The sequence below is a fragment of the Haliotis rubra genome, unplaced genomic scaffold (genome assembly GCF_003918875.1).
Source record: "Haliotis rubra isolate DU_JTF1 unplaced genomic scaffold, ASM391887v1 Scf823, whole genome shotgun sequence".
Taxonomy (NCBI): Eukaryota; Metazoa; Mollusca; class Gastropoda; order Lepetellida; family Haliotidae; genus Haliotis; species Haliotis rubra.
The window spans coordinates 93,003-114,876 of NW_025767550.1; positions in this window are offsets into that span (position 1 = coordinate 93,003).

A 21,874-nucleotide genomic window follows, 5' to 3' on the forward strand; every position below is an offset into this window, starting at 1 on the left:
AAAGGATTTACACACTAAAACTTCCGACATTCTTGCCACGGTTCAATACAATGCTGAACAGATTGAGACGAACATTTTGGAAATAAATACGTTGAAAAACGAGATGTCGGCAATGAAAATGGAATATGACAAAAAGATTCTCACTCTTGAACTTTACTCCAGGAAAAACAACTTGCTAATTTATGGCATACCCGATGAGAAAGACCCGGAAACCGCGATAAAAGAAATCTTCAGTTTACTGGGAATACAGCGGGTCGAGGCGATGGTGTTCGATAATGTGCATAGACTACCCAGAAAAAGCACGGATCCCCAAAACTTTAGGGCTTCAATGCCGAAGCCAATCGTGGTGAAGTTCGTCAGGGCAATAGACAGACAGAATGTCTACAGCGCTGCTGGGAAGAACTGGGGTATTCTTAAGGAGAAGAAGGTGACAATCCGAACTGATCTCCCTGTCTTCCTCAAAAAACACCGTGGCCGTCTCGCAAATAAAGCCTTTGAACTGAGAAAAACCCATAAAGTTCAGACGCGGATTCTCGAAAAGGGAATCGACATCTCCCTGCAGGTCAGGAAGAACCCACAGGAGAACTGGAGAACAATTGGACTTGATGAAGCTTTCTAATCATCTAATCACCGTGTTCTATATTCACTGAAGTGTAAACATGTGTATCACTTGTACGTGTGTATATGACTTAATCTGCCATAAATACATCAAAGAACATTTTTGAAGTTGGACATGATTATTATACAACTCATATGTGCCTATAAATTTGACGATCAGGCAACGAGAACTATTCTTTGAGCCATTCATACTGAAATGTTCTGTCCTCGCTTTGCATCCAATGTTTGTAAACAAGTACACGTGGTGTTCTATTTATAGCCGTTTCATTCACCCCGGGACTACCGGATGTTTTCACGGATGTGTGTCTGTCACTCTGTGTGCACAGTTGGGGTTCGTATGTGTTTTATGTCAGATAACAATCTTTCTACGCTTATTATAGACTCGGAACATGCTGGATAAAAAGTCTTCATTTAATAATATTGGATGCAGGTCCCACCTTCGAGGTGATTTTATTATGTCAGGCAAGGACGATGGTGGCACATTTGGGCTTTCTTTCATGTGGCTGGATCTCGAAGACCAAGAGCATGGTTCGCTCGTTGTTTCTGTTTTAGTTACCTTCTGTTTCCTTTTATTTATTCTCTTCATTTATCTAGAAAAAATGGTTCCCATGATATCACAATACCAGTGTTTGCATTACATGCTTTCTCACAGTCACAGTCATTTTTTGAGCACTTCTACCTCCATTCAGTTTACAAAGATGCCACAATATCTAGACAGATTGTATGTATATGGATATTTCTGAGAACTCCTAAAACTATTGATTACAATGGATAATGTTAAGAAAATTAAAGTTATCTCAGCTAATTGTAGAGGACTTGCTAATAAGTCTAAAAGAAAAGAATTAATGAACATACATAGGAAAAAATTACACTCAATTATATGTTTACAAGACATTCATATTGATGAATCTACTTGCAATATCATGAGAAATGAATGGGGTTTACAATCCATAATTGCACCTTTTAAATCTAATTCCAGAGGAGTGGCCATTCTTTTTAACAACGATATTGATCTCAAAATACACAGGACCTTAATAGATGAAAATGGCAATTATATAATCGCTGACATAACCGAAGAGGATAAAAGACTGACACTGACTAATCTCTATGGTCCTAATAATGATGACCATCAATTTTACATTAATCTATTTGAAAATATTCTGAATTTTGAGAATGATTCTATGGTAATTGTTGGAGACTGGAATTTGGTGATTGATCCTACAATTGATCTTGAGAATTATAAGCATGTAAACAACCCAAAATCAAGAAATACTGTATTAGAATTTATCGAATCTTATAATCTGATTGATGTCTGGAGGAGTTTGAATGATAAATGTAGAAAATACACCTGGTGGAAAAAAAATCCAAGACAACAAGCCAGACTTGATTTCTTTATTGTATCAGAAGATATATTTGATATAACTTTGGATTCAGATATTTTGCCAGGCTATAAAAGTGACCACTCAACAATAACGTTAACTTTTTTCAAACGCTTTAAGCCAGGAACGAGGACATGGGTACTGGAAGTTTAATAATTCCTTGTTGTTAAATCCTGATTATGGAAACTTAGTCAGAACTATTTTAAATGACACTGTTCAGGAATACTCAACAGATAAAATGGATAACTTTAAAAACACTGAAAATATTAAACTTACAATTTCCAACTCCTTATTTCTAGAAACATTATTAATGAAAATCCGAGGAAAGACCATATTTCATCCTACATAAAGAAAACAAAGGTAAAACATACAGAAGAACTAGAATTAAAAATAAAACAGGTCGAAGATACTATTCGAAAAAAAATCCAAAACATTAATGCAGAACTTTTGAATGAACTAAAAAAATATAAGAAAGAAATGGAAGAAATTAAAAGTGAGGAAATGAAAGGAATACAAATCCGAAACCGAAATTTCTCAAAAAAATCAATTAATAAGATAATAACTAATGATAAGAACGAAATCACTGACAGCAAATCAATACTGAATGAAGTAAAACTATTTTATAAAATTATCTATGCTTCTCAGGAACAATATAAGGAAGAAGACTGCTTAAAGGATATTTAAACTCCAACTTTAAACAAAACACTAAGAGATTATCTTGAAAGAGAAATCAGTTTGGATGAAATTAGCAATGCTGTTTACAGGATGAAGAATAATAAAAGCCCAGGGATTGATGGATTTCCTATTGATTTCTTTAAAAAAAATTGGAAAGAATTAAAAATTTGGATCTATAGATTTATAAAAGAAGTATCTACAAAAAATGAAATGTCTTTGAATATGAAAAGGGGTGTTATCACCTGTATTCCAAAACCCCAAAAAGATAGAACATTACTTAAAAATTGGAGGCCAATCACTTTACTTAATGCTATTTATAAAATTATCAGCTCCTGCATTGCACATAGATTAAAAACTACTTTTAGATGAACTTATTCACTCTAACCAAACTGGTTTTATACCGGGTAGGACTATTAGTGAAAACACAAGATTGTTATATGATATAATGTTTGAAACAAAGAAACAAAACATTCCTGGTTTGCTGATTCTGATTGACTTTGAAAAAGCGTTTGACACTGTTTCAAAAGATTTTATCAACCTGGTTTTACATAAACTTGAATTTGGCCCTGAAATGATAAGATGGATAAATATATTAACCTATGAAACAACATCTTGTGTTATCCAACATGGTAATCTATCCGAGTTCTTTGCAAATGAAAGGGGATGTAGACAGGGAGACCCACTATCCCCATATCTTTTCCTTTTTGTGGCTGAGATTCTCGGTTGCATGATAAGAAATAATGAAAACATCAAAGGTATTGTCATCAATGATAATGAATATAAACTGGATCAATATGCCGATGATACTGAACTATTTCTTGATGGAACTGAAGAGAGTTTGTACTCTGCTATTGACACAATTAATAAGTTTTACAAAATGTCAGGCTTGAAAATTAATTTAGACAAATCAAAAGCAATCTGGATTGGATCCAAAGCTAAATCTATGGATAAAATATGTAATGATCTGAAAATTGAATGGGTAATTGGTGAATATGATGTGCTAGGTATTAAATTTACACCAGATCTTAAAGACTTATGGGTAATCAACACAAGAAAGAGACTGGGGAATTAATAGACTCTTAGCATCTTGGAGAAAAGAAATTTAACACTTATTGGTAAAATAACAGTAATAAAACTCTAGCAATCTCCAAATTGGTCCATATTTTCAACTCCTTGCCAAACCCACCAGCAGAATTTATCACGTCCCTTGACAAAATGTTTTTAAATTTATTTGGAATGACAAGAATGATAAAATACAAAGGAATGTAATTAAAACAAATTATGAAGAAGGAGGTTTGAGAATGATTGATGCAAAACATTTATAGATGCTTTGAAATTATCTACTTTAAGACAGTATTTCAAAAGAGGTGATAAGAATAATCCATGCAATATACCTTTTAGAGACATATTTAATTTTGGAGCAAATTCTGAAACTTGCTTTAAGATTGAAAATCTTTTTTGGCGTGATGTGCTAAAAGCATGGCAACTATTCCACAAAAAACATTATATTGACCCTAATAACATTAATGAAATTCTATCCCAACCATTATGGTTTATTCTACCATGAATCAAGAAAATACTAGATTCTGATTGGTTGTTCAGAAAAATCAGACGGCATCAATTGTGGATTGACGCTCATCTGATTGTAAGGCCGCTTCACCGCGCATTAACAAATCTTATTGTGAGAACTACTTCCGTATGACCACAATGATGGCGGATCATAACAACAACTCCATGGATTTTGACGCTGACTTTCGAATTTTGAATGGAATTTTTGAAGGAAATGCTGATAAAACATTTATTTAAACTCGAAAAATACATTTATGTGATTTCCCCCCCAACAATTTTGAGGGAACCTCACTATCATATTACCTTCTATTATAAAAATATTCAAACTCAATTACAATACACAGCCCCAAACATAAACAAAACAATATCTAACAAATAAATCAGAAAGCCTTCTAAAAATACATCCCTATTTATACAAAATATGCAGCAAAACATTAGTAAACATTTACCTACCTGGTAAATGGTATATTTAATTCCGTTTAGAATGGGAAATTTGCAAGATAGATCTAACGGTCTGGCGAAACACCACATTTATGCCACTCATAGTCATACTCCATCATATCCCGTTGCATCGTTCACAAAATAATTCTGCTCTCTGCCAGTTTCCCCGCAAGGTTGTCACTGTTATGTTCATCTACTTTGAAAACGCTTGGACACAGTCCAGTCCCAAACGATGAAAACAAAGTTCCAAGGAATCACAAGTTAGTCGCATGTACAATAAGCAGCAGTACTGTCACTTTTTTGTCGCATGCCGGGGTGGAGGCAGTACGTGAAATCATGATCGGCCGGTCATAAAAATCAACAGTCTTTGATGAGTTACAGGTCGTAGGTTGATCAGGAAAGGATCTATTCTTCGATTCTGCAGGGTTCAGATTCAACAGTCAGTCAAGTATTGTCCACTGTCACTTCAAATTTCAACCTTTTGCAAAATGTAAACAACACTGGCTCGTCCGCCATTTTCAACTGTTGCGTAACTGTCTACTTCCAAGAAAATAAGTAGGTCATACGATTCCATTATAGTGTGGCCGGGGGGTACAGTTTCACGGCACACAAAACAATAGGCTGGTTTTAGTCGTGTGGAGTTGGGATGAAAAAAAAACAAGATCTCGAGTATTACCTAATTGCATTGAATAAACAGTAGTTTGATTTCTTTGGACAGAATATTGTTATGTAGTAATGTTAAAAAAATACGAACGGCATCTACCGCTCCCTTCACAGACGAGTTCAATTCCCCTCTCGTCCCATGCCGGATTACGCAGTGTCTTCCGCAGAGCGAGGAAGTTCGATTTTAAATGGGTCATGGTAGAATGGAGATAACCCTAGTGTGTTAGAAAATCAGAGACATGCTTTACTGAATTGATGGCGACTAAATATTTCAATTGAAACCTCACGCTACGCGTTCGGTTCCAATTGAAATTTAGTCGCCATCAATTCAGTAAAGCATGTCTCTGATTTTCAAACACACTAGGTTTATCTCCTAAATCATAATTTTAAAAATCCATTAAACTTCATAAAGAACTGGGCAGATAAAGGGATTATAAATATTAGGGATATGTGTGATGAAACTGGATTATTGTCAATAGAATCTTTAAAAGAATTATATGGTATCAAAGGCACTTTTTTAGATTATGAATATTTACTACATGTATTACCTGACTCTTGGAAAAATACTCTTAACCACTGTCATTTAATACCAGTCAGGGATTTAAAAATTAACCAATGTCAGATATATCTAGTAAAAACATCTAAAGGCTGCAGGAAGTTTTATGATAAACTTATTTCCAATGATATACACCCAAATATGTGTAATAAATGGCAGCTGCTATTTCCTGAAATAGACTTTGATTGGAAAAATATATTTACAGCATACAGAAAAGGATTAGATTTTCAATATAGATTTCTACAAAGAGTTATTTATACAAAAAGAGAATTGCTTAAGATGAAAAAGGTTGATAGCAGTCTATGTTGTTTCTGCAATGATCTAAATGAGAGTGTTTGTCATGTGTACTGGGAATGTCAGGAGACACAAACTTTTTGGAAAAACCTGCAAATTTGGCTTAACAATTTATACCCTCATCCACTGCTATTATCAAAACATATGGTTTGGTTTGGTACTCTACATCATAATATATTACTAAATCACATCATCATTGCAGCAAAAAGACACATTTACGTATGCAGTATTAAAAATACGCATCCAAACATAACTGTATTTATAAAAACTTTGAAAGAAATATTCTTTGTGGAAAACCATATATGCAAAAGAAATAATAAAATAGAAGATTTCAATCATAAATGGGGTCTTCTCTTCCCAGTACTTTGATGAATTTTAAATGTACCCAATTTACCTGAGGTCATATTTCTCTTTTATTGACTTATAAATGTGTATTAACATGATATTGATACCTGTACATCATCCATCTGTCTGTACATCACTGTTCTATATATCATGACATTGTAATCCTGGGAACCAATAAAAAAAAAAAAAAAAAAAAAAAAGATTGTTATTATTATTATATTGAAGCCTGCAACCGTTGAATGTTGTAGTCAGGCACTCTTTGTTTGATCTTAGACGTGAAAAATATCAAAATGTCCAACACCTTGCAAAAGCCAAGCACCCGTAAAGGTCCGGGTTAGATTATTGGCCTTCAGTAACCCATGATTGTCGTAAGGGGCGAATAACGGGATCGGGTGGTCAGGCTTGATCGCTGACTTGGTTGACAGATGTTATCGGTTCCCAATTGCGCAGATCGATGCGCATGTTGTTGATCACTGGAATGTCTGGTCCAGATTTGATTATTTGCAGACCGCCGCCATATAACTTGAATATTGCTGACTGCGGCGTAACACTAAACTCACTCACTCACTCATAGTCCAAACGTACCCGAATCCGAACTGGAACACGACATGTTTGACTTTCGTGGCCACGTTGCCTAGTCCATATTGCATTTGATAGGTTTTCTTCGGTAATCTGTCGTTATATATGTTGATTATTTTGGCCCAATATTTCACACATTTAGTTACATAAGAAACATATAATAGAGATCGTCCACTTTCACCAAGTACCGCACCATTGCAGGTTGTCAGAGGCTGATGTAGAATCCGTTTGATGAACTTTGTCTGTACCCTCTCAATTTGTCGTATCACCTCATATCCCAAGAGCTCGGCACCGTATGTAAGTATTGGCAGGAACAAGCTGTCGAATATCCTCATTGCAGCGGTGATCTGTAATCCGCCACATATGTAATGAAGTTTATATATCAGTAGATATACTTGTGTTGTGTGTTGATATTGACAGTACTGTCGATATGAGCTCAAGTCTGCACGGGCTGCACATGCGATAGAGCAGACGACACGGGTCACGTGACTCAACCGATTGTCAGCCTGCCTGGTGGGACGAGCTGTGTTAGTCAGGGAAGCGAGACAAGTACCGGCTCTCGACAAGTTCACATTGACAGAGGCTTCAATGGATTCTCGAACATATCAACATATGAAACGTGTCTTTAAATCAACATGCAGACTTAAGAAATCCGCTCATCGGTTACAAATTAAAGACAAGTACTACAACATTCGTGACAATCCTGAGAAAGTGTGGAAAGCTATTAAATCAATTAAAGCTACCTCTTCTTCTAACAACAAAATGAGTGGGACCGTGTGGTTTACCTATTTCGAACACTTGCTCAACTAGGGAACAACGGACAGACTTTATTCGTATGTGAGGCCATGAGGCCGAGAGTACGTGTCGATACAGACTGTTTAGTGGCGAGAGCCTTGTGGTGATACATTTCATGTAGTCGTTTACAAAGATTCATAAGTATATAATTTCGTGCTTTCAAGTTTACACAGATTCCCGAACGTTGGTTGGTTGAAAGAGCGGTCATGTGATCTAAATTTCAAGGCTCATAAACTCGCTCGTTCACACGAGTTTGAACACCGCTTTGACATCGTTCATTTTTCAGTGCAAACACACAAACTGACATTCAATTCTTAAATAACTACATGTGGATGGATAAATATACACATCGAAATAATAAAGATATGCAGTTAGTGATGTAGAAACGTCTTGAGTAGCAATTTAGACTTGGTGCATAATCCTGGGGGTAGACAAATACACAGCATAATGATGTAAGGTATACAAGGTAGTCGCAAGGTAAGAATTAAACTTAGGTCTGTCTAGTCTCAAATATCTTTGTTAAAGAAATTGCTAAACACAAGGTGAGTTTTTCATTTTTGTTGGTTAGTAGTCCTACAAACTTAACAAAAGATGGGTGCTTGTATAATATTCTGGCAGATATTTTTGTCTACTCTCCTCATACCTAGGCCATACAAGGAGGACATGGAACTCGTCTTCATCCGTGTTTCTACAGCACGGGCAGAGCGATGCATCAGGGTCAGGGCTTTTAGCCCGCCGTAAATGCTGTATATAGAAATTATGAGCAATACATCTGAAATGGAACAACGGATTCAAGCATTCTTGATGACATAACAAGCAACCTATCAGATCATGACTCACATGGTAATGATTGCAACGAATGATTTCCTGATCAACTCAACGACGAGATAACACTGCGTTAAGTCACAGATACTATATGGAATCTTAAGTGCCGAAAAACACCAGGCTGGGATGGTCTTTCATCAGAGTTATTGAAACATTCTGTCAATCACATTTCAACCAGTCTGACATACCTTTTTAATGAAACATTGGCAACTGGAGATTTCCCAATGACATGGTGCACGGCTATTATCTGCCCACTACACAAGAATGGTTTTCAATCCGATCCAAATAAGTATTGAGGAATTTCGCCTCTGCCGGCGATTGGAATGGTATTCACTAAAATATTAAACCAGCTACTTCAACAGTGGATCACAGAAAACAACACCATTCATGAGAATCAGGCAGATTTTAGGAAAGGGTATTGTACAGTCGACAGCATATTCTCTCTCTACGGCATGATCGCGAAATACTTGTCTAAATCAGTTGTAGGGAGAATGTACGTCTTCTTTATTAACTTCTCGAAGGCTTCTGATAGCATCAATCATACATAAATGTAGCATCGGCTTATCAAATATGAAATACATGGGAACACCTTAAAAATCTTACGAAATATGTACTCCAAGCTCCAGTCTTGTGTCCGTACAGATAAAGGACTTACGGAATGTTTCCAGTGCTGCGTCGGTACACGCCAAGGTTGTATGGTCAGCCCACTGTTGTACATTTTAGACATCAAAGAACTAGTCACTGAAATGTCAACGTCTAACTGTAAAGGAATATTTATATCAGAGGAATTCCCTAATGTATGTTCACTTCTCTACGCCGATCCTGTTGCTAACGCCGCGGACTCTGTATTTTTTGTATAAAATGGGGGTTGACGTTAAATATGCAGAAATCCAAATAGCGTTGTATTCCGTAAAGGTGAATATTTACGTTCATATGAAAAATGGTACTACAGGGGATCCCAGATAGAAACTGTCTCGTATTATAAGTATCTCGGACTTCATTTTACACCAAAACTAGTGTGGACAAGATCGAGACAGGTGATAGCACATCAGGCTGAGGAATATGGAAAATAGGTGAAACAGTTGTTTGGTCGGTCGTAGATAGCTTTGTTTCAACCAGGATTACAACTTTAAAATAATTGTGGTGTTAACTTCTTTTGAGTGACTGAGTATGGTTTTGCGCCACTTTTAGCAAGATTCCAGCAATATGACGGCGGGGAACACTAGAAATGGGCTTCACAATTGTACCCATGTGGGGAATCGAACCCAGGTCTTCGGTGTGACAAGCGGACGTTTCAACCACTAGGCTACCCCACCACCCCCATTCTTTGATTTACATTTGACAAGTTTGGAAGTGCAATATAAACAAACTTTATGGATCACAATTTCTTATATTTTACGAATGCGACGTTTTGATAGAGATTCGTGAACCGTTGTCAAGATGGAGGCGTAACATTAGTGATTGCATAGATTGATGTTCATGCTGTTGATCGCTGGATTGTCTGGTCCAGATCCGATTATTTACATACCGCCGCCATATAGCGAGAATATTGCTGAGTGCGGCGTAAAACTAAACTCACTCATTCACTTTCCGACAGAATAGGTTTGATATTTTAGGACCAGCAAGAGTGTGCCAATATTTAATCAATCGCTTTACAATCTTAATTCTCAGAGGGTACCTTCCCGTTTCTCCGTAGACCATGTAAATTTGGGCAGATACTTTAAGATTACAGATGAGTTTCAGAAACTTCAGATGAACGTTTTCAATCATTTCCAGTGATTCATGTCCCCAGATGAATAGCAGAGAATAGGAACAACCATTACATCGAAAGAACGGACTAAACAGTCAGTCGGGGGTTAATATTTCCTGCCGTTTGTAAAAAGACAGGACATACCAATCTACCAGATCTATGTAGTTTTAAGCCTAGATACATGTAACAGTCAACAATCTCGAGTGTATGTTTTCCAAAATAGAATATATGTTTACTTTTAGAATGTACTCCACCACCAAATATTACAATTTTGGTTTTGGATATACTGACATCAAGTTTCCACTGCACTTAATACATACGGAACGAATTTAATTATCTCTGGAGTCCATTTGGACTTTGACTAACAAGTACTGCGTCATCTGCATATAAGAGAATAAATATGTCTAAACCAACATCACATCTAGACCCTCGATATGAACACCATCACAATTATCATCAGAAATGTGTGACTCAAGATCATTTCAGAACAGTGAAAACAATAGTGGTGATAAGTTTTCACCTTGTCTTTCACCACACTCTGTAGTCTGAATTATTATTTGCACATACCCGCAACATCTTTAACGAGAGGGGAGGATATATGTTGTTCCAGTCCATGATTACTCATCTCTCTTATGACCAGCCAGACAGTATTCATCCGAAATTAAAACCACATTTGACGTCAATCCCATGCCCACATAATAATATGCATGATGATTATATAGTGGGTGCTACCGCTAGAGCATAACAACCTCGGATATCATGAATGCTTTTGATCGATCCAATTATTAACATTGTAATTATTGCAACGAATGATTTCCTGATCAACTCAACGACGAGATAACACTGCTGCGTGAAGTCACAGATACTATATGGAATCTTAAGTGCCGATCTTCTAAATATTTTTTGACACAATATGGACTTCAGGGAATTTCCCAACGTCGTGGCGTAATGCCATTGTAGTCCCTATTCCAAAGCCTGGCCGGGATCATACTGATCCGTCTAATTACAGACCAATCTCTTTAACGAGTTGTGTCTGTAAAACCATGGAACGAATGATAAACAATAGATTAACATGGTATCTTGAAACCAATAACCTTATTACAAATATTCAATGTGGTTTCTGGAAAAATCGTAGTACCATTGATCATTTGGTACGTTTAGAATCCTTTGTTAAAAATGCATTAGTAAATAAACAACATGCAGTATCGATATTCTTTGATCTCGAGAAAGCGTACGATACCACCTGGAAGCATGGCATTTTAAAGGATTTACATGATTTTGGTTTAAGGGGTCGTTTACCTCTTTTTATTTCACAGTTTTTAAAAGACAGGCAATTTCAAGTCCGAGTGGGTTCAACCCTGTCTGACCATTATAATCAGGATCAGGGTGTACCACAAGGCAGTATTTTGTCTGTCACATTGTTTAGCATTAAGATCAACAGTTTATCCAAGGTTTTAAATGATTCAATTGATGGATCACTTTTGTGGATGATTTTAATATTTCTTGTCGCGGTAAGAATATGCATACCATTGAACGGCAACTACAGTTGTGTTTAAACAAAATAAATAAATGGTGTCTTGAAAACGGCTTTAAATTTTCTAAATCAAAAACTAATTGCATACATTTCTGCCGTAAATATAAACCACATAAAGACCCAGAACTGTTTTTAAATGGCACTCCCATCAGGGTTGTAAAAGAGGCCAAGTTCTTAGGTCTCATTTTCGACTCCCATTTAACTTTTCTTCAAATCTCTAAAACTAAATGCCTGAAGGCACTCGATTTATTGAAAGTCGTGTCTAATTCAAGGTGGGAGGGGGATCAAGCTACGCTCCTACACCTTTACAGATCACTTGTCCGCTCGAAGCTTGATTATGGCTCCATCGTATATGGTGAAGCCTGCAAAAGCAACCTAAAACTTTTAGATTCAGTCCACCATCAAGGTCTGAGACTTTGTCTTGGGTCCTTCAGAACTTCTCCTGTTGACAGTCTTTACGTCGAGGCAGATGAACCTTCTCTTAACCAACGCCGTATAAAATTATCTGTACAATATATTACAAAATTATATTCTAATGAGTCTAATCCTGCATTTCACTGTGTCTTTAATCCTCTTTATGAGGATATGTATAAAAATCTTCTCTAGTTCCGCCTCTTGGGCTCAGAATTAAGCCATTTATTGCTACTGCCGGCATTGAGCTGGAAATATAGCTCCTTCCCATCTTCTTTTTCTCCTCCTTGGCAATTGGTTAGGCCACAAGTCGACCTAACACTCACTCAATTTAAAAATCCGAAACTAATGACTTACAATATAAACAAGGATATAATCAATTAAAAAGTAAATATAATACATATAAATCCTTATTTACAGATGGGTCCAAGGGTGGTGGCGCAGTTGCTTGTGCCACTGTCATTGGGTCCAAAACAATATCTTCCAGATTACCCAATGACAGTTCAATTTTCACTGCAGAAGCAAGCGCAATACTTACAGCTCTTAAATATATTCATAAACATCCTAAATATAAACAATATATAATATTTTCCGACTCTCTCTCTTGCCTTCAGGCTATTAAAAATCTTTCTTGCAAACATCCACTTTTATTAGAAATTATAGAATTATATAATGATCTTGCTACTGGCCAATACGACATCGTCCTCTGTTGGTTACCCAGCCACGTTGGTATTTCTGGGAATACTTTGGCCGATCTTGCTGCCAAGGCAGCACTCAACAAATCTGTGACACCACTTCTTATTCCATACTCTGATTACAAAGCCAGCATTAGAACTTACATCCGTGATCTGATGCAGAAGAAGTGGGACACTCAAGTAGGTGTTAATAAATTACATGAAATTAAACCCTGTATTGGCTACACTTACTTGGGTTTTCAGTGCAAACACACAAACTGACATTCAATTCTTAAATAACTACATGTGGATGGATAAATATACACATCGAAATAATAAAGATATGCAGTTAGTGATGTAGAAACGTCTTGAGTAGCAATTTAGACTTGGTGCATAATCCTGGGGGTAGACAAATACACAGCATAATGATGTAAGGTATACAAGGTAGTCGCAAGGTAAGAATTAAACTTAGGTCTGTCTAGTCTCAAATATCTTTGTTAAAGAAATTGCTAAACACAAGGTGAGTTTTTCATTTTTGTTGGTTAGTAGTCCTACAAACTTAACAAAAGATGGGTGCTTGTATAATATTCTGGTAGATATTTTTGTCTACTCTCCTCATACCTAGGCCATACAAGGAGGACATGGAACTCGTCTTCATCCGTGTTTCTACAGCACGGGCAGAGCGATGCATCAGGGTCAGGGCTTTTAGCCCGCCGTAAATGCTGTATATAGAAATTATGAGCAATACATCTGAAATGGAACAACGGATTCAAGCATTCTTGATGACATAACAAGCAACCTATCAGATCATGACTCACATGGTAATGATTGCAACGAATGATTTCCTGATCAACTCAACGACGAGATAACACTGCGTTAAGTCACAGATACTATATGGAATCTTAAGTGCCGAAAAACACCAGGCTGGGATGGTCTTTCATCAGAGTTATTGAAACATTCTGTCAATCACATTTCAACCAGTCTGACATACCTTTTTAATGAAACATTGGCAACTGGAGATTTCCCAATGACATGGTGCACGGCTATTATCTGCCCACTACACAAGAATGGTTTTCAATCCGATCCAAATAAGTATTGAGGAATTTCGCTCCTGCCGGCGATTGGAATGGTATTCACTAAAATATTAAACCAGCTACTTCAACAGTGGATCACAGAAAACAACACCATTCATGAGAATCAGGCAGATTTTAGGAAAGGGTATTGTACAGTCGACAGCATATTCTCTCTCTGAAATGTCAACGTCTAACTGTAAAGGAATATTTATATCAGAGGAATTCCCTAATGTATGTTCACTTCTCTACGCCGATCCTGTTGCTAACGCCGCGGACTCTGTATTTTTTGTATAAAATGGGGGTTGACGTTAAATATGCAGAAATCCAAATAGCGTTGTATTCCGTAAAGGTGAATATTTACGTTCATATGAAAAATGGTACTACAGGGGATCCCAGATAGAAACTGTCTCGTATTATAAGTATCTCGGACTTCATTTTACACCAAAACTAGTGTGGACAAGATCGAGACAGGTGATAGCACATCAGGCTGAGGAATATGGAAAAATAGGTGAAACATAGTTGTTTGGTCGGTCGTAGATAGCTTTGTTTCAACCAGGATTACAACTTTAAAATAATTGTGGTGTTAACTTCTTTTGAGTGACTGAGTATGGTTTTGCGCCACTTTTAGCAAGATTCCAGCAATATGACGGTGGGGAACACTAGAAATGGGCTTCACAATTGTACCCATGTGGGAATCGAACCCAGGTCTTCGGTGTGACAAGCGGACGCTTCAACCACTAGGCTACCCCACCACCCCATTCTTTGATTTACATTTGACAAGTTTGGAAGTGCAATATAAACAAACTTTATGGATCACAATTTCTTATATTTTACGAATGCGACGTTTTGATAGAGATTCGTGAACCGTTGTCAAGATGGAGGCGTAACATTAGTGATTGCATAGATTGATGTTCATGCTGTTGATCGCTGGATTGTCTGGTCCAGATCCGATTATTTACATACCGCCGCCATATAGCGAGAATATTGCTGAGTGCGGCGTAAAACTAAACTCACTCATTCACTTTCCGACAGAATAGGTTTGATATTTTAGGACCAGCAAGAGTGTGCCAATATTTAATCAATCGCTTTACAATCTTAATTCTCAGAGGGTACCTTCCCGTTTCTCCGTAGACCATGTAAATTTGGGCAGATACTTTAAGATTACAGATGAGTTTCAGAAACTTCAGATGAACGTTTCCAATCATTTCCAGTGATTCATGTCCCCAGATGAATAGCAGAGAATAGGAACAACCATTACATCGAAAGAACGGACTAAACAGTCAGTCGGAGGTTAATATTTCCTGCCGTTTGTAAAAGACAGGACATACCAATCTACCAGATCTATGTAGTTTTAAGCCTAGATACATGTAACAGTCAACAATCTCGAGTGTATGTTTTCCAAAATAGAATATATGTTTACTTTTAGAATGTACTCCACCACCAAATATTACAATTTTGGTTTTGGATATACTGACATCAAGTTTCCACTGCACTTAATACATACGGAACGAATTTAATTATCTCTGGAGTCCATTTGGACTTTGACTAACAAGTACTGCGTCATCTGCATATAAGAGAATAAATATGTCTAAACCAACATCACATCTAGACCCTCGATATGAACACCATCACAATTATCATCAGAAATGTGTGACTCAAGATCATTTCAGAACAGTGAAAACAATAGTGGTGATAAGTTTTCACCTTGTCTTTCACCACACTCTGTAGTCTGAATTATTATTTGCACATACCCGCAACATCTTTAACGAGAGGGAGGATATATGTTGTTCCAGTCCATGATTACTCATCTCTCTTATGACCAGCCAGACAGTATTATTCATCCGAAATTAAAACCACATTTGACGTCAATCCCATGCCCACATAATAATATGCATGATGATTATATAGTGGGTGCTACTGCTAGAGCATAACAACCTCGGATATCATGAATGCTTTTGATCGATCCAATTATTAACATTGTAATTATTGCAACGAATGATTTCCTGATCAACTCAACGACGAGATAACACTGCTGCGTGAAGTCACAGATACTATATGGAATCTTAAGTGCCGATCTTCTAAATATTTTGACACAATATGGACTTCAGGGAATTTCCCAACGTCGTGGCGTAATGCCATTGTAGTCCCTATTCCAAAAGCCTGGCCGGGATCATACTGATCCGTCTAATTACAGACCAATCTCTTTAACGAGTTGTGTCTGTAAAACCATGGAACGAATGATAAACAATAGATTAACATGGTATCTTGAAACCAATAACCTTATTACAAATATTCAATGTGGTTTCTGGAAAAATCGTAGTACCATTGATCATTTGGTACGTTTAGAATCCTTTGTTAAAAATGCATTAGTAAATAAACAACATGCAGTATCGATATTCTTTGATCTCGAGAAAGCGTACGATACCACCTGGAAGCATGGCATTTTAAAGGATTTACATGATTTTGGTTTAAGGGGTCGTTTACCTCTTTTTATTTCACAGTTTTTAAAAGACAGGCAATTTCAAGTCCGAGTGGGTTCAACCCTGTCTGACCATTATAATCAGGATCAGGGTGTACCACAAGGCAGTATTTTGTCTGTCACATTGTTTAGCATTAAGATCAACAGTTTATCCAAGGTCTTAAATGATTCAATTGATGGATCACTTTTGTGGATGATTTTAATATTTCTTGTCGCGGTAAGAATATGCAGACCATTGAACAGCAACTACAGTTGTGTTTAAACAAAATAAATAAATGGTGTCTTGAAAACGGCTTTAAATTTTCTTAAATCAAAACTAATTGCATACATTTCTGCCGTAAATATAAAACCGCATAAAGACCCAGAACTGTTTTAAATGGCACTCCCATCAGGGTTGTAAAAGAGGCCAAGTTCTTTGGTCTCATTTTCGACTCCCATTTAACTTTTCTTCAAATCTCTAAAAACTAAATGCCTGAAGGCACTCGATTTATTGAAGAGTCGTGTCTAATTCAAGGTGGGGAGGGATCAAGCTACGCTCCTACACCTTTACAGATCACTTGTCCGCTCGAAGCTTGATTATGGCTCCATCGTATATGGTGAAGCCTGCAAAAGCAACCTAAAACTTTTAGATTCAGTCCACCATCAAGGTCTGAGACTTTGTCTTGGGTCCTTCAGAACTTCTCCTGTTGACAGTCTTTACGTCGAGGCAGATGAACCTTCTCTTAACCAACGCCGTATAAAATTATCTGTACAATATATTACAAAATTATATTCTAATGAGTCTAATCCTGCATTTCACTGTGTCTTTAATCCTCTTTATGAGGATATGTATAAAAAAAATCTTCTCTAGTTCCGCCTCTTGGGCTCAGAATTAAGCCATTTATTGCTACTGCCGGCATTGAGCTGGAAATATAGCTCCTTCCCATCTTCTTTTTCTCCTCCTTGGCAATTGGTTTGGGCCACAAGTCGACCTAACACTCACTCAATTTAAAAATCCGAAACTAATGACTTACAATATAAACAAGAATATAATCAATTAAAAGTAAATATAATACATATAAATCCTTATTTACAGATGGGTCCAAGGGTGGTGGCGCAGTTGCTTGTGCCACTGTCATTGGGTCCAAAACAATATCTTCAGATTACCCAATGACAGTTCAATTTTCACTGCAGAAGCAAGCGCAATACTTACAGCTCTTAAATATATTCATAAACATCCTAAATATAAACAATATATAATATTTTCCGACTCTCTCTCTTGCCTTCAGGCTATTAAAAATCTTTCTTGTAAACATCCACTTTTATTAGAAATTATAGAATTATATAATGATCTTGCCACTGGCCAATACGACATCGTCCTCTGTTGGTTACCCAGCCACGTTGGTATTTCTGGGAATACTTTGGCCGATCTTGCTGCCAAGGCAGCACTCAACAAATCTGTGACACCACTTCTTATTCCATACTCTGATTACAAAGCCAGCATTAGAACTTACATCCGTGATCTGATGCAGAAGAAGTGGGACACTCAAGTAGGTGTTAATAAATTACATGAAATTAAACCCTGTATTGGCTACACTTACTTGGGTTTTCAGTGCAAACACACAAACTGACATTCAATTCTTAAATAACTACATGTGGATGGATAAATATACACATCGAAATAATAAAGATATGCAGTTAGTGATGTAGAAACGTCTTGAGTAGCAATTTAGACTTGGTGCATAATCCTGGGGGTAGACAAATACACAGCATAATGATGTAAGGTATACAAGGTAGTCGCAAGGTAAAATTAAACTTAGGTCTGTCTAGTCTCAAATATCTTTGTTAAAGAAATTGCTAAACACAAGGTGAGTTTTTCATTTTGTTGGTTAGTAGTCCTACAAACTTAACAAAAGATGGGTGCTTGTATAATATTCTGGTAGATATTTTTGTCTACTCTCCTCATACCTAGGCCATACAAAGGAGGACATGGAACTCGTCTTCATCCGTGTTTCTACAGCACGGGCAGAGCGATGCATCAGGGTCAGGGCTTTTAGCCCGCCGTAAATGCTGTATATAGAAATTATGAGCAATACATCTGAAATGGAACAACGGATTCAAGCATTCTTGATGACATAACAAGCAACCTATCAGATCATGACTCACATGGTAATGATTGCAACGAATGATTTCCTGATCAACTCAACGACGAGATAACACTGCGTGAAGTCACAGATACTATATGGAATCTTAAGTGCCGAAAAACACCAGGCTGGGATGGTCTTTCATCAGAGTTATTGGAAACATTCTGTCAATCACATTTCAACCAGTCTGACATACCTTTTAATGAAACATTGGCAACTGGAGATTTCCCAATGACATGGTGCACGGCTATTATCTGCCCACTACACAAGAATGGTTTTAATCCGATCCAAATAAGTATTGAGGAATTTCGCTCCTGCCGGCGATTGGAATGGTATTCACTAAAATATTAAACCAGCTACTTCAACAGTGGATCACAGAAAACAACACCATTCATGAGAATCAGGCAGATTTTAGGAAGGGGTATTGTACAGTCGACAGCATATTCTCTCTCTGAAATGTCAACGTCTAACTGTAAAGGAATATTTATATCAGAGGAATTCCCTAATGTATGTTCACTTCTCTACGCCGATCCTGTTGCTAACGCCGCGGACTCTGTATTTTTTGTATAAAATGGGGTTGACGTTAAATATGCAGAAATCCAAATAGCGTTGTATTCCGTAAAGGTGAATATTTACGTTCATATGAAAAATGGTACTACAGGGGGATCCCAGATAGAAACTGTCTCGTATTATAAGTATCTCGGACTTCATTTTACACCCAAACTAGTGTGGACAAGATCGAGACAGGTGATAGCACATCAGGCTGAGGAATATGGAAAAATAGGTGAAACATAGTTGTTTGGTCGGTCGTAGATAGCTTTGTTTCAACCGGGATTACAACTTTAAAATAATTGTGGTGTTAACTTCTTTTGAGTGACTGAGTATGGTTTTGCGCCACTTTTAGCAAGATTCCAACAATATGACGGCGGGAACACTAGAAATGGGCTTCACAATTGTACCCATGTGGGGAATCAGACCCAGGTCTTCGGTGTGACAAAGCGGACGCTTCAACCACTAGGCTACCCCACCACCCCATTCTTTGATTTACATTTGACAAGTTTGGAAGTGCAATATAAACAAACTTTATGGATCACAATTTCTTATATTTTACGAATGCGACGTTTGATAGAGATTCGTGAACCGTTGTCAAGATGGAGGCGTAACATTAGTGATTGCATAGATTGATGTTCATGCTGTTGATCGCTGGATTGTCTGGTCCAGATCCGATTATTTACATACCGCCGCCATATAGCGAGAATATTGCTGAGTGCGGCGTAAAACTAAACTCACTCATTCACTTTCCGACAGAATAGGTTTGATATTTTAGGACCAGCAAAGAGTGTGCCAATATTTAATCAATCGCTTTACAATCTTAATTCTCAGAGGGTACCTTCCGTTTCTCCGTAGACCATGTAAATTTGGGCAGATACTTTAAGATTACAGATGAGTTTCAGAAACTTCAGATGAACGTTTTCAATCATTTCCAGTGATTCATGTCCCCAGATGAATAGCAGAGAATAGGAACAACCATTACATCGAAAGAACGGACTAAACAGTCAGTCCGGAGGTTAATATTTCCTGCCGTTTGTAAAAGACAGGACATACCAATCTACCAGATCTATGTAGTTTAAGCCCTAGATACATGTAACGGTGTCAACAATCTCGAGTGTATGTTTTCCAAAATAGAATATATGTTTACTTTTAGAATGTACTCCACCACCAAATATTACAATTTTGGTTTTAGGATATACTGACATCAAGTTTCCACTGCACTTAATACATACGGAACGAATTTAATTATCTCTGGAGTCCATTTTGGACTTTGACTAACAAGTACTGCGTCATCTGCATATAAGAGAATAAATATGTCTAAACCAACATCACATCTAGACCCTCAATATGAACACCATCACAATTATCATCAGAAATGTGTGACTCAAGATCATTTCAGAACAGTGAAAACAATAGTGGTGATAAGTTTTCACCTTGTCTTTCACCACACTCTGTAGTCTGAATTATTATTTGCACATACCCGCAACATCTTTAACGAGAGGAGAGGATATATGTTGTTCCAGTCCATGATTACTCATCTCTCTTATGACCAATGAGACAGTATTCATCCGAAATTAAAACCACATTTGACGTCAATCCCATGCCCACATAATGATATGCATGATGATTATATAGTGGGTGTTACTGCTAGAGCATAACAACCTCGGATATCATGAATGCTTTTGATCGATCCAATTATTAACATTGTAATTATTGCAACGAATGATTTCCTGATCAACTCAACGACGAGATAACACTGCTGCGTGAAGTCACAGATACTATATGGAATCTTAAGTGCCGATCTTCTAAATATTTTTGACACAATATGGACTTCAGGGAATTTCCCAACGTCGTGGCGTAATGCCATTGTAGTCCCTATTCCAAAGCTCTGGCCGGGATCATACTGATCCGTCTAATTACAGACCAATCTCTTTAACGAGTTGTGTCTGTAAAAACCATGGAACGAATGATAAACAATAGATTAACATGGTATCTTGAAACCAATAACCTTATTACAAATATTCAATGTGGTTTCTGGAAAAATCGTAGTACCATTGATCATTTGGTACGTTTAGAATCCTTTGTTAAAAATGCATTAGTAAATAAACAACATGCAGTATCGATATTCTTTGATCTCGAGAAAGCGTACGATACCACCTGGAAGCATGGCATTTTAAAGGATTTACATGATTTTTGGTTTAAGGGGTCGTTTACCTCTTTTTTATTTCACAGTTTTTAAAAAGACAGGCAATTTCAAGTCCGAGTGGGTTCAACCCTGTCTGACCATTATAATCAGGATCAGGGTGTACCACAAGGCAGTATTTTGTCTGTCACATTGTTTAACATTAAGATCAACAGTTTATCAAGGTCTTAAATGATTCAATTGATGGATCACTTTTGTGGATGATTTTAATATTTCTTGTCGCGGTAAGAATATGCATACATTTGAACGGCAACTACAGTTGTGTTTAAACAAAATAAATAAATCAAATAGCGTTGTATTCCGTAAAGGTGAATATTTACGTTCATATGAAAAATG